This window comes from Salmo trutta, chromosome 7 (assembly GCF_901001165.1).
Source record: "Salmo trutta chromosome 7, fSalTru1.1, whole genome shotgun sequence".
Taxonomy (NCBI): domain Eukaryota; kingdom Metazoa; phylum Chordata; class Actinopteri; order Salmoniformes; family Salmonidae; genus Salmo; species Salmo trutta.
The window spans coordinates 20028669-20043415 of NC_042963.1; the positions used below are offsets into that span (position 1 = coordinate 20028669).

A 14747-nucleotide genomic window follows, 5' to 3' on the forward strand; every position below is an offset into this window, starting at 1 on the left:
CGATCAAGCAACTTTTCAGTTACTGGCCCAATGCTCTAACCACTAGGCTACCTGCCACCCCGATGAAGTTGTACTCACAGTAACAATCTGGACATACCCCAACCAAAAACTCTGGATGAATGCAAAAATCCATACAATGCTGAGAGCCTCTACTGCAGCATTCAATGTCAGCAGAAGGAACCCTGATGACTTGGTGGTGCGCGACATGTACAAGGCAGGTACGAGCTCCGCAAATCCATTAGGGACACAAAAAGACAGTACAAACTCAAACGTGCATCGACATTCGACAACTCAGGATTGCGACGCATGTGGCAATGAGTACAGACTATCACAGATATCAAAGACACCCACCGTAGCCTCCCTCCCAGACAAGCTTAATACATACTATGCTCTCTTTGAGGCAGACAATACTGAGCCATCCAGGAAGACTCTCGCTGCTCCGGAAGACCAGGTGCTTTCGCTCTCCGAGGCTGACATGAGGAAAACTCTCAAAAGAGTGAATATTCACCAAGTCGCTATCCCAGATGGCATCCCTGGCCGTGTCCTCAGAGAGTGTGCTGTCCAGCCTGCGGGCGTCTTCTCTGAAATCTTCAACCTGTCCCTCTAACAGGCTGCAGTCCCCACTTGCTTCAAGTAGACTATCATCATCCCAGTGCCCAAGAAAAACCAAGGTGACATGCCCAAATCACTATCGCCCCATGGTAGAAAAATTACAAGATTATGTTTCAATACTGTTTATGCATCGAATAAGGTTTCTCAGTACTGTCTCATCTGTGTCTGTGGGACTGAGTTGGGCCTCTGGGGCTTGGCGCTAGCAATTGATTTATGATGGCTTGGTGATAGAACCTACAGCCTGCATTCCATTGAATGTTTAGTGCAGTATCTGTGTGTTTAGGAGTGTGAAACTAGTTTGTCATGAACATTCAGGAGGATGTACTTTGTTAGAAAGAGCTGTTCTAATGAACACGATGGGAGACAGAGCTGGTTTCAAGTGCAGGGCGCAGCAGGTGTTTATTGTAAAGGACCACAGGAGGAGGCAGGTAGCTGGGTCCAGGTCCAGGCAAAAGGTCATACACAGGGGGAGGCAGGTAGATGGGTATAGGGGCAGGCAGAAGGTCATACACAGGGGGTCCAAAAAGGCAACAGTACAGGCAGGGAAAAGGCTAGTAACGTCATCCGGGAGATGAGGCAACAGGTTGATAACAGGAAATCCGATAGGCTAAGGTACAGGCAGGGAATAGGCAAAAGGCGTCGTTAGTGAGGCAGGCAAAAACTATCATACACGGGAGGATTAAATTACGGGAAAAACAGAGCTCCGAATAGAAGTGTATCACAATACAAACAATACCTCACAATGATGGGGTGCAAAGAACTGAACTAAACAGTGTGTGATAATGACATACAGGTGTGTGATCAGAATTCAGGTGATTGGGATCTGGAGAGTGAGCTGCGTTCAGGGGGTCTATGTGTTTGAGGGTGTGAGCTGGAAAGTGGGCTGGAAAGTGAGCTGCGTTCAGGGGATCTAGGTGTTTGAGAGTGTGAGCTGGAAAGTGGGCTGGGAAGTGAGCTGCGTTCAGGGGATCTACGTGTTTGAGAGTGTGAGTTGGAAGCAGACGTTATAGCTGTAACCCAAATCTGCTCGTTGGGCTCTCAACGATTACCGACGGGTGGGTTGTTGACCAGCTTCGTTATTGCAATTCTTAATCGATAAGAAAGATTGATTGTTTGAAGAAATAACAAAGTCTCTCTCACTTGGTTAGAATTTCCACCACAGCACTCACTCCTCTCATCATGAATTGCTTGAGAGGCTGGCCATGGCCCACATCAAGGCCAGCATGCCAGGCACACTGGACCCACTCCAATTTGCCTACCTCTCCAACAGATCCACAGAAGATGCCATTTCCATCACGATCACGAGGCCCTAACACATCTGGACAAGAGGAACAGCTACAGTATATGATCATTCTGTTCATTGACTACAGTTCAGCATTCAACACTATTGTTTCCTCCAAGCTCAGCACCAAGCTCAGCACCAAGCTCAGCACCAAGCTCAGCACCAAGCTCAGCACCAAGCTCAGCACCAAGCTCAGCACCAAGCTCAGCACCAAGCTCAGAGCCCTGGGTCTGGACACCACCCTCTGCAACTGAATCCTGGACTTCCTGACGGGCAGACCACAGGCTGTGATGATTTGCAACAACACCTCCTCCACACTGACTCAGTGTGTCCTCAGCCCTCTGCTGTACTCCCTGTTCAGATACGACTGCGTGGCTTTGCACGACACCATAAACCTAGCATGAAAATGCATCCTTGTAGCTGTGTGGGCTAATATAGTCCAAATGTTTGCCTTGGGGTATGTTGAGCCAATGGCCATGGGGTAAGTTGAGCCAATGGAAAGTTGAGCACACTGCAGTGTTTTCTTCCCAGGCGTAATACAAGGCATTATCGCTGTGACATGAGGTAACAACAGGGTTATGTTAAAAGTGTTAAAAAAGTACAAAGTGTTTGTTAGGTGTTAAGCCTGTGTTATAAGAGGCTTCAAATTATTAAAAGACAAAAAAGCTATTGTGACAGTGTTGAATTGTGTTTGGGAAATAAAGATAGACACAGATTTAAAAAGTAGTGGTAATATTTTATTCAGTACAGAAATTTGAAGCTGTCTTAACTTAATCTGTCCCGCGGCTCAACTAACTCCATACCCAGGTTAAGTTGTGCCAAGAGACCGCTTTTTCCGGACAAGCTAGGTTCTCACAACTGCAATGTTTACATTAATTCTGATTATTCCCAGGGATACACAACATCCTGAAATATGTAGATATCTTTGTTAGAAATAATACTATATTTCCTTTAAAACCTTTTGCATCTATGCGTTCCGCTAGCAGAACCCCGTTCCGCCAGCAGGACCCCTAGCCAACAGCCAATGGGATCGCATGGCGCGAAATACAAAAACTACTAAAATACCACAATTACATTCTCAAACAAATCAACTATTTTACACCATTTTAAAGATAAGACTCTTTAATCTAACCACATTGTCCGATTTAAAAAAGGCTTTACAGCGAAAGCAAAACATTAGATTATGTTAGGAGAGTACATAGACCAAAATAACCACAGCCATATTCCAAGCAAGCATATATGTCAATAAACACAGCTAAATGAAGCACTAACCTTTGATGATCTTCATCAGATGACACTCCTAGGACATTATGTTTGTCACAGTTGTCGTTGGGTAGAGATGACCGAAACGCAGCAGGAATGTGGATGCTCATCTTGAATATTTATTAAACACAGAGAGCACTGAAAAAATAACAAAACGAAGAACAACAAAAGACAGTTTAACAGGCTACACTCACAACAGCAGTGCTAAAGACAACTACCCACCAAATCCCCAGGTGAAAACAAGCATCTAATATATGACTCCCAATCAGGAACAACGACGTACAGCTGTTCCTGATCGGGAGCCACACAAACCACACAGAAATAGACATACTAGAAAACCAACACTAGAACATATACTCAAACCCCAGACTATATAAACCAAACACCCCTTTAATAACACACACAACCCCAACCATACAAAACAAATACCTTTCTGCCACGTCCTGACCAAATTATAATACAATTACTCCCTCTGCTGGTCAGGATGTGACAATGTTATACAATACATGTATGTTTTGTTCAATCAAGTTCATATTTATATCCAAAAACAGCTTTTTACATTGGCGCGTGAGGTTCAGAAAATGTATTCCCACCAAAAACTTTCGGTGAATTTACAAAAATACTCAACATAAACGTTGACAAAATACATAACAATTATTTTAAGAATTATACATACAGTACTCCTTTATGCAATCGCTGTGTCAGATTTATAAAATAGCTTTTCGGCGAAAGCACATTTTTCAATATTCTGAGTACATAGCTCGCCATCACGGCGATTGTATTGTATTGTATTACCTTTGCTGATCTTCGTCAGAATGCACTCCCAGGACTGCTACTTCCACAAGAAATGTTGTTTTTGTTCCAAATAATCCATATTTATGTCCAAATACCTCCGTTTTGTTTGTGCGTCCAGATCACTTATCCAAAGGCATAACGCGCGAGCGCGGAACCAGAGACGAAAAGTCAAAATGTTCCATTACCGTACTTAGAAGCATGTCAAACGCTGTTTAAAATCAATTTTTATGGTATTTTTAAGGTAAAATTGCAATAATATTCCAACCGGACAATAGTGTATTCATTCAAGGAGAAAAAGAAAAAACAGCGTGCTCATGGGAACGCGCATATCCAATCTCTTTGTCCTCAGGCAGACCACTCAGTAACTGAGCTCCTATACTCTGCCCAGAGACAGGAGAAGGCTCAATCCACTTTCTGAAGGCTTTAGACAGCCAATGGAAGCCTTAGAAAGTGCAACGTAACAGCACAGATACTGTAGTTTCGAAAGGGACTAGAAAGAAGAACTACATTTCTCAGATCCTACACTTCCTGGTTGACTTTTTCTCAGGTTTTTGCCTGCCATATGAGTTCTGTTATACTCACAGACACCATTCAAACAGTTTTAGAAACTTCAGAGTGTTTTCTATCCAAAGCTACTAATTATATGTATATTCTAGTTTTTGGGCAGGAGTAATAACCAGATTAAATCGGGTACGTTTTTTATCCGGCCGTGAAAATACTGCCCCCTATCCATAACAAGTTAAATCAATGAGTCTCCACACAGTCAGTCAGTGCGGGAACGTGATCATTGCACCCAAGATTGAGGTGTGAGTGTGTATGTTAAGGTTGGGCGATTGTGTACAAGCCTACATCGCCCGATTGCACCCCATAGCCATCCTCGATAGTTGATCACTATTTTGCGGGGGGTCTTTCTCATGGCTACCCATGTATTTCCATGGAAATATAACGTTTACTTGGAAAGTAAGAAGTATATAGATTTTTTTAAAGCATTCCTGATTTGCGTAAATGTAATATACTAACTATTACTCTTGTTAAAAATAGGAAATATTTGGTAAAGAGCACATTATGACTTGGTAAAGAGCACATTATGACTTGTTTAGGACTCGAAACACAAAGTTTAGGACTTGACTCGGACTTGCCTGTCTTGACTTGGGACTTGACTTGGGACTTGAGTGCTAAGACTTGAGACTTACTTGTGACTTGTAAAACAATGACTTGGTCCCACCTCTGGTACCTGACACATACTGTTCATACAGAGAGTACAATCATTATAAACTATAGCCATCAACCAATTTGGAGATAATGGCCCTTGATATTTCACTCTTTCCCCATTTCTCGAAGGTTTTATATGACTACCATCACACTCTTCTGGCCATGTTGGCTGAATGTATTTTTTGTTCAATTGATACATTATAACAGGGTAACATACACTACAACCTTCTTTAGGGCAGTGTACATGTTTCACTGTCAGACAGGAAGGAAGACACGCACACACATAGAAAAAGGGCCTGTGAGTGGGCTGGAAACATGTCTTAACTAGTCTCGTTCCCCAGCTGGCCCAATTACCTGGATGTCTGCTTCCCAAATGGCAACCTATTCCCTATTTAGTGCACTGCTTTTGACCAGGGCCAATAGGGGCCCACATGCACTGGCACCAACCAGACCTTTTGTTGAGCCACTCATGTAGAATACCTAATCACATTAATGGATATTTTCCATCTCAATATTTGCTTTGGAACAATTTTCTTTCACTGTAGTTTCAAAGCACCTCTTTTGAAAATCCACCCACTGCTTGTACACTATCATGTAAAGTGGGCTCTTGTCATTGTTCGGGTGAGAGTGTGCATGGGTGTCCATGTGTACACTTCTGCTGATAACCCCCTTATTAATAATTCCATCTATTGATATTTAAAGTAGGCTAATAAATGCAGTCTCTAGTTTAGTGGGTACTTAATTGTTTACTATAGAGACGGGTTAGCTGACAACGTCACAGAAACGATGTGCGCATTTCAAAGGGGCAAAAAGCTGTGTGTTTCACGCCTGCTCCCGCTCTTCCCCCGCCTGGCACAGCGCCAGGATCCCCAGCATTACGCACTCAAGCCACCATCAGTACGCACACCTGCCTTCCCCCCCGTCACGCGCATCAACGATCATTGGACTCACGTGGACTCAATTACTTGTGTCATTACCTTCCCTATATCTATCTGTCTGTTCCCAAGCTCTGTTCCCGGGCTTCGGGATTAATTGCCTCATGTTCGTGTTCTGACGCTGTTCCTGTCTTGTTTCCTTGTCTGTTCCCGAATAAATGTCTGACTCCCCGTACCTGCTTCTCCTGTCCGGCCCTTACAGTGTGTCGTGATTCTGGATGGCCAGATAGTTAGCAACAATGACAGGAAGCTCGTGGTTGCTCGTTTCAGCTAATTTTATCTTGTTCTTGATACCATGTCTTGATTTGAGCTGTTTTTACTGATGTCACGTCTATGCGAATATGGCTAAAATTCCCTAGCTAGCTAACCAACAACTGTAACAATGTATTTGAAAGACAACAAGAGATCATTGTGCAAATCTATTTATGTTTTCAATATACATTGGAGACAATATATAGTTTACATGTTGTCAACAATTTATTTACCTTTATTTAACTAGGCAAGTCAGTTAAGAACAAATTCTTATTTACAATGACAGCCTATCCCAGACGACACTGGGCCAAATGTGCACCGCCCTATGGGACTCCCAATCACAGCCAGATGTTTTTCAGTCTGGATTTGAACCAGGGACTGTAGCGACACCTCTTACACTGAGATGCAATGCCTTAGACCACTGCACCACTCGGGAGCCCCATGTAAAGCATGATCAAAAGTCCATATGGAGTATATCTGTTTCTGATTTGACCAGTGATTGGATAGTGGGACAACCAGAGGGAATGCATGAAGTTGGAGATCAAAGCCAAATGCAGTGAAGCAGAGGATTTTCCATTTTAGGGAGAGAGAGAGAGGCCGATAGAGGAATGCAATGTCTCTCAACACTTCACTTAGCATGCCAGAACAGACAAACAGTCTCTAGTGACCAGCTATTTTCCTTCTGCAGTCTCTGCCAGTCATCTGCTCATAGACAGCTGACAGCGATGGGAGACCATGACAGTGATGACACACACTAGCTAGTCTGTATCAACAGAGGTGTAGGCTAACTGTCCAACCTAAATATACAAAATGTTTCAAAACCTATCAGCTGCTTTTTGTGGATTGGAACTAACAAATATGAAGTCTTGACATCACTTTGGCCTTGTTTCAACTGCTTGGAATAAAACTTTCAAACAACACTACACTGTTGTCATGACGTTGGCCTGTGGGTAAGGTTTATGAACACCCATAAATACCTTTCTCCCTTCCCTCTCTCTCTTGACTACTGAAAGACTCTTGAATAGCCTTTGTTAAACATAGAGAGTCTGGGAACATTGTCACAACTGTCTGAAGGATTAGACCAAGGTCCAGCGTGTTGAGTGCTCATGTTCTTTTATTTTATTAAAGAGAACACTTAAACAAACGACAATCGACAGTTCCGTAAGGTGCACGGACTGTACGAAAAATAACCACCCACAACCCACAGGAAAAAACAGGCTGCCTAAGTATGGCTTCCAATCAGAGACAACGAAAGACACCTGCCTCTGATTGGAAACCATACTCGGCCACACATAGAAACTGAACATAGAAAATGAAAACTAGAACAAATCCCCATGAAACAAACCAACCCCAAAACACACAAAAACAACACCCCCTGCCACGCCCTGACCATACTACAATGACAAATGACCCCTTTTACTTGTCAGGACGTGACAAACATCAAACGGTGGGGGGAAAGGAACCATATTTCGATAATCCAACCAGTGGAGAATATGCGTTGGTACTTAATGAATATGATGTCAGTTCGGTTGTCATCTGAGACATTATGACTGATGACAGGACGCCATAAACTGTATCTGGGAAAGTCTACACATTCTAGTTATCAGATTCACATGGAATTGTTGTGCAATTTAAATGTTTATATATGAAACTATTTGTGAAAAGATGAAATGGAATCTTAGCTTCCAAATGAGAGAATTGGGTTTTCATAATGTTAGAGCTCTGCTCAATCAGTGGCCCGCCCCTGTGAAGAGACATTGGTTATAAACTATGAAACACACCCTTCTCTCCCTCTACTATATAAGCCCTTTACGAAAATGTAATGCCCGGTTCCGAGTACGCGAGGCCTGCAGCCTCTGCGTTCAAAGGGCGAATAACTTGCTGTTCCGGGTACATTAGGGCGACGGTCCGATGTCAGAAGGATTCAAATAATAAGCTGTTCCGGGTACATTAGGGCGACGGTCCGATGTCAGAAGGATTCAGATAATAACTACAGAACTAAGCCAACCTCAGGGTGAGCTTTGGTTGCGAATGGTATGAACTTTGAACTCTTATTCACTACAGAAGTGATACCTCCTAGCCGTTGAGTTAGCAGCGGCCGCTGTAAACGTGGGCTAGGAAAAGACGGACAACGTATCCAGTCTAACACACAACGACGATACTACAACGTATCCCATTTACCACCAGAGACATTCTTCTGAGGACAGCAAGATCTCTGTTGGGCAACACGGCCAGCATCTACGACAAACCTACCGAAGCGCAGCTCAGAGTAAATATTTATTGCATTTCCCTTTTCCAAATGGGCGGAAAATTAGAATGCAGAAGATACTGTATTTACGATAGCATAGCTTCTCCCTTTGTTCCTCAGTCTTCCCGCTCTTTCACTCAAACCCAACCCCCTTTCCTTTGTGTAACCAGCCGTCATGTCGGTTCCGTCCACTAGGGACGTTTTCTGTATGACATAATTTGCATTCTGTGTATATGTAATTCTGTGTGATTAGTTAGGTATTTAGTAAATAAATAATTAAACCCAATTTTGTATTGCTGATTCAACTTGTTAGCCAGGGTTCGTGAAGATTACCAAGAATTTACAACTTTCAGATGAGACTGAAATAAGGTGACGATTAATATTGACTGCTATTGATGTAAAATATTACTAGGTCTTTAAGAGTTTATTCGGAAGATAACAGCTCTATAAACACTCTTTCGTGGTGCCCCGACTTTCTAGTTAATTACATTTACATGATTAGCTTAATCAGGTAATATTAATTACAGAGAAGGGATTTTATAGAATAGCATGTCATATCACTTAATCCGGCATAGCCAAAGACCCGACGCTGTGTAAAGCCAACTCTTTAAATCATGCTTACAAACACTCACATCCCTGCTTACCTTGAAGAGGCAATTAATCCTAAATATTGAGGCCTGGTTTACCAGACCCAGATAAAACTGTCCTGGACTAAAAATCACTTAACATGTAGATTCTCCATTGAACAAACTTTTTAGTCCCGGACTAGGCTAAGGGCTCTAAACAATATGTATCGCTGAAGCGTAATTCCCAAATGAGCCGACATATGCAGTGTTTACCGTGAATGCAGTCTCCGCTAACGTGGGAACATTGCCTTTAAATGTCAATGGTGTAACGCTGAACTTCCGCGATATGGATTGAATAGAGCGCTTTGTCCGGAAACCAGCCCCGAGAGAGCTAGAGCTTGTGTCTAGGGTGATATTAACTTATTTGGTTGTGGATGTGCCTTAAGCTTCAGTAGTCTTGTAAACACATAGCCTACCTGGTCAAATTTTGTTGACTGACACGACTATGTGACATGTCTAACAGAGGGACACAACCCAAATTCTCAGTCCCATTATAGGCCTTTGTTTTTCTGTTTGGAAGGGCACTGAGGCTGGGAAAGGAGCTTTGCTGTCTGGTATTTGTCTGGTGCCAGGGCACATTGTCTATTTCTGTCTGTCTCACTTATTCCAAGCAGTTAGCATTGGCACATAGTGCTGTCTTGATCTACGTTACGCACACCTCTCGGAAGAGGGAACGCAACACCCTGCTACAACTCAACGTGGTGTGAAAGAGGTATGGGACTGTAGGTGTGAGAAGGATGACAAGAGGCAGAGAATACCATTTACAGGGAATTTATTCTGTCGCACGGTAAGTTTGGGGAAAAGGGGCTGGACGGAACCAAAGCAAAGAAAGTAAATATCAAAGCCCCCTCTCCTACCTTACCTGCCTACCCACTACTTACCTAACTAGCACCACCTGGTGCACTAACCAAAATACAGGGGATGGTCCGCCCAGGTCTTTCCTAGTGTGCATAGACAGTAAACTACTACAGGTTATGTATGCCCGCGCGCGGCCTCTTGCCTAAGCACTCCCTAGGTGCCTTCCCCCCTGGGAACAAATGAAACAGAACAAATGTAAGTAACAATTTCAATGATCAAAAACACAGTTCTATTGGCACACACATACCTCAAATCAGAGGCTACACAATACTTAAAACAGAATTTACCAATCAGCTACCCAACAACAATCAACACAGGACACGCTCATGTCTGTTAGCCACAACCAACATAATAGCCATCAGCCTCCTTCTGAGCAACTGAACACTGGCTTATAAAGCTTCAGAAGGAGTTGTTAATTGGAGGCAGCTGCGTCCTGACGAGGGGGCGGGGTCAGCTGTCCAATCAGCAATGGGGCCGACCAATCAGCTGCTTGGAGAGAATTTCAGGAATCCATTTCCTGAAATACATACATGAAAATACACAAACCACAACACAGAAACTGGGGAACGTAACAATCTGTATTTGGCCACAAACAGGTACTAAAACCCTTCAAGCTAACTTTGAATAAAATAGGGAGGATAGAAGATGGAGAAACAGAGACTTGAGGTCACAGGATTTATTTAATAACTTGACATTATGTTACAGTATCAATCTTGTAATTGTTTCCAATATGCCAACATTTCAATGAGAGATACGGCTATGGGGTTTTTGACCCCTGAAGGTGAATTGATAATCATTCATATGACCCGAGCTTTAGATGGGGTTATGATGTAAGAAATCTTGAGTTCAGGAGTAGCATTTTGAGTCTGCAAATTTACAGCAGGTTAGAAGGTTTTTGGGATGAATCTTATTCTGGAGGCAACTCTGCAGTGGTCACTAGCTAGCGCTATCACAAAGTCATAACATCTGATTTTAAACCTAACCCTAACTTTAACCCCAACGTAACCACACTGCAAAAAAAAGAACTGAAAGTGACGCCCCCCAATAGGCCACCCCTCCTGAAAATAACCTGATTACCCAAACATGGGTTAATTTAACCATCAGTTTGGTTTTATTCACTCATGCTGGGTTGACCTAGCAGCTGGATCTTTTTTATTGTAATCCATAGGTTATTTTCAGGTCACGTGGCCTATTGGGGGTGTGGCTTTCCTAGTTATTCTTGGAGACCCGTGAGAGTAAATGTCATTCCTGTTCATCATTTTATGTTGTACATTGTAAACAAAAATGTTCCTTCAATATTTATGCACATTACATATTTTAATATAAATGTAATAAAATTATTTAAATATTTTAACAAAGTGGTAATTATCCCAACATTGGGATATGCATAGGCACTTGAGAAACACATTTTTTATTTTGGAAAAGTTTTGTCACATTTCCTTTAAAAACAGCTCATATATATTTTTGTACATCATTGTATACACATAAAAACAGCATAAAAGCATAAAAACAGCATTTGAATATAACATTTAAATTGGTTAAGTACCTGTTGTTAAAAACAATAGAAACAACCATGAATAAAAGTACTTTTTCTTGTAAAAAAAATTAAGAGAAACTCATACTCCTGTGTAAGCCTCATTAAAGCTACAGAAGTGTCAGTGCGCGTGATGACAATACAACACATGAACCGTAATGTACTTTACTCTTACGGGTGGCCAAAAATAACGATCAGAAAATCACACCCCTACTAAGACATGCCTCCAGTCATAAAAAAGAAAACAACCCAACTAAGTGACCCATCTGGCGGTGTCAAAATAACCCAACATGTATTCTGTTCAAGTGTAAGCAGGCTGTGGTGGAAAAAGTACCCCATTTTCATACTTAAAGATACCTTCATAGAAAATGACTCAAGTAACAGTGAAGTCACCCAGTAAAATACTACTTGAGTAAAAGTCTAAAAGTAACTGCTTTTAAATATACTTAAGTATAAAAGTAATAGTAAATGCTCAATTATACTTAAAGTAACTGTCCAGTGCGTCCAGATTTCTATGACAGATGACCAATAATGAATTACAATATGAGTGAAATACTTTTCCTATAAGTGCACAATGCGAGACTCAGATGCAGATACAGGAGGCAGATGGTTAGTCTTAGTTGTTTATTTATATCCAAAAGGAGTAGGCAAGAGAATGGTTGTGGACAGGCGAAAGGTCAAAACCAGATTCTGAGTCCAAGAGGTACACAGTGGCAGACAGGCTCGATGTCAGGGCAGGCAGGCGAGTACGGAGTCCAGAAAAAACAGTCAAGGGTCAAAACCGGGAAGACCAGAAAATGAGAATAGAAAACAAGAGCACAGGAAAACACACTTGTTGACAACATACAAGACGAACTGGCACAGAGAGACAGGAAACAGGAATAAATACACTGGGGAAAATAAGCGACACCTGGAGGAGGTGGAGACAATCACAAGAACAGGGGAAACAGATCCGGGCGTGACATTTCCTTTTCTGTGTTGGAACGATGTGGGCATACCCCAACAACAAAATGGTGTGGGTGTATACTGGTCATTAAAAATGTTAACGTTAGTAGACCACTGATTGGCCAGCTCAGCCAATGAGGCAGGGTGACATCATTTTCTATGAGGAAATAGCAATAATTTTTTAGCGGTCCATTTGAGATATAAGTTTGAGGTGGGACAGTCACTGGACAGTTACTTTAAGTAGCCTATCAAAAGTCAAAGTAAATGATAACACATAAAATTAGAATTACAAATGTAGGGTAAAAACAAACAAAATGGCCTGGCCTTACTTAATTTGTGAGCTCCCTTAACAGCCTCTTCCAGGTAGCTTTAAAGTGAATAGTACACAGTCTCACTAACTGCTCTCCTAAGACACCTGCCTTTCAAAGGGAGAGATACAGAATCATTGCTAAACTCATCAGAAAACTTGGTAGGGGACATTCCATCAGTCCTGGACGAAAGAAAATAAGCATGTACTTAGTTTTCACTATGCTACATCTTAATCAGTCCTACAAATTCTATATCCTAATCGAGCTTACTGGATCTTGGGAAGGAAGTCTTGATAAAACCATGCGTATACAGTGCCCTGTTAAAACTTCTTCGTGATCGGTGTCCCTTCCACGGGACGGTTGAGCTAACGTAGGCTAATGCGATCAGCATGAGGTTGTAAGTAACAAGAACATTTCCCAGGCCATAGACATATCTGATATTGGTAGAAAGCTTAAATTCTTCTTAATCTAACTGCTATTACAGTGAAATAATACCATGCTATTGTTTGAGGAGAGTGCACAATTTTGAACATGAAAAGTTATTGAACATAAATGCAATGGGTCATTGGATCAGTCTAAAACTTTGCACATACACTGATGTCATCTAGTGGCCAAAATCTAAATTACACCTGGGCTAGAATAATACATTATGGCCTTTCTCTTGCATTTCAACGATGATGGTACAAAAAATTACAAAAGAACGGTCGTTTTTTTCTTTGTATTATCTTTTACCAGATCTATTGAGTTATATTCTACTACATTGCTTTCACATTTCCATAAACCTCAGAGTGTTTCCTTTCAAATGGTACCAAGAAAAGGGCTTGAACTACAGGCAGTTAGATTTGGGTATGTCATTTTATGCAAAACATTTAAAAAAAGGGGCTAATCCTTAAGAGGAATAGGCACCTTCTAAAGTAAACAATCCCAGAGCCCCTTTCTTGTAATCTTATTATTTTGACCTCTTGCACTGACATACAGTACCAGTCAAAAGTTTGGAGACACCTACTCATTCTAGGGTTTTTCTATATTGTAGAATAATAGTGAAGACATCAAAAGTATGAAATAACACACATGGAACCATGTGGTAACCAAAAAAGTGTTAAACAAGTCAAAATATATTTTAGATTTTAGATTCCTCAAATAGACACCATTTGCCTTGATGACAGCTTTGCACAATCTTTTTATTCTCTCAACCAGCTTCACCTGGAATGGTTTTCCAACACTCTTGAAGAAGTTCCCACATATGCTGAGCACTTGTTAGCTGCATTTCTTTCAGTCTGCTGTTCAACTCCTCCCAAACCATCTCAATTGGGTAGAGGTTGGGTGATTGTGGGTGATGCAGCACTCCATCACTCTTCTTCTTGGTCAAATAGCCCTTACACAGCCTGGAGGTGTGTTGGGTCATTGTCCTGTTGAAAAACAATGATAGTCCCACTAAGCGCAAACCAGATGGGATGGCGTATCACTGCAGAATGCTGTGGTAGCCATGCTGGTTAAGTGTGCCATGAATTCTAAATAAATCACAGACAGTGTCACCAGCAAAGCACCCTCACACCATCACACCTCCTCCTCTTCCATGCTTCACAGGGGTAAAAACCCTGGAATGAGTAGGTATGTCCAAACTTTTGACTGGTACTGTATGTCCTGTACTGACTGTCCCTGTGACATCAACTAGTCAAAATATGAAACCTGTTGTTTAACAAATCTGCTAGGTCCTTTACTGGCGACTTATCTATTTGTCCAGAGGAAGCTTATCTCTAACCCAAGCACCATATGGTGGCATCTAATTTAATATCAGTCCCAAGCTCAATCCCTCTGTTCATCATGCAACCTTGTATTGAAATTACTAAAATATTGCATTATTAGAGTGCTATCTG

At 41.8% G+C, this 14747-nt stretch overlaps 1 pseudogene; it reads left to right on the forward strand.

The window, feature by feature from the left end:
- The first annotated feature begins 205 nt into the window (after positions 1-205).
- The window catches only part of LOC115197790 (treslin-like), a 33699-nt pseudogene continuing 19157 nt past the window's right edge, over positions 206-14747 (forward strand).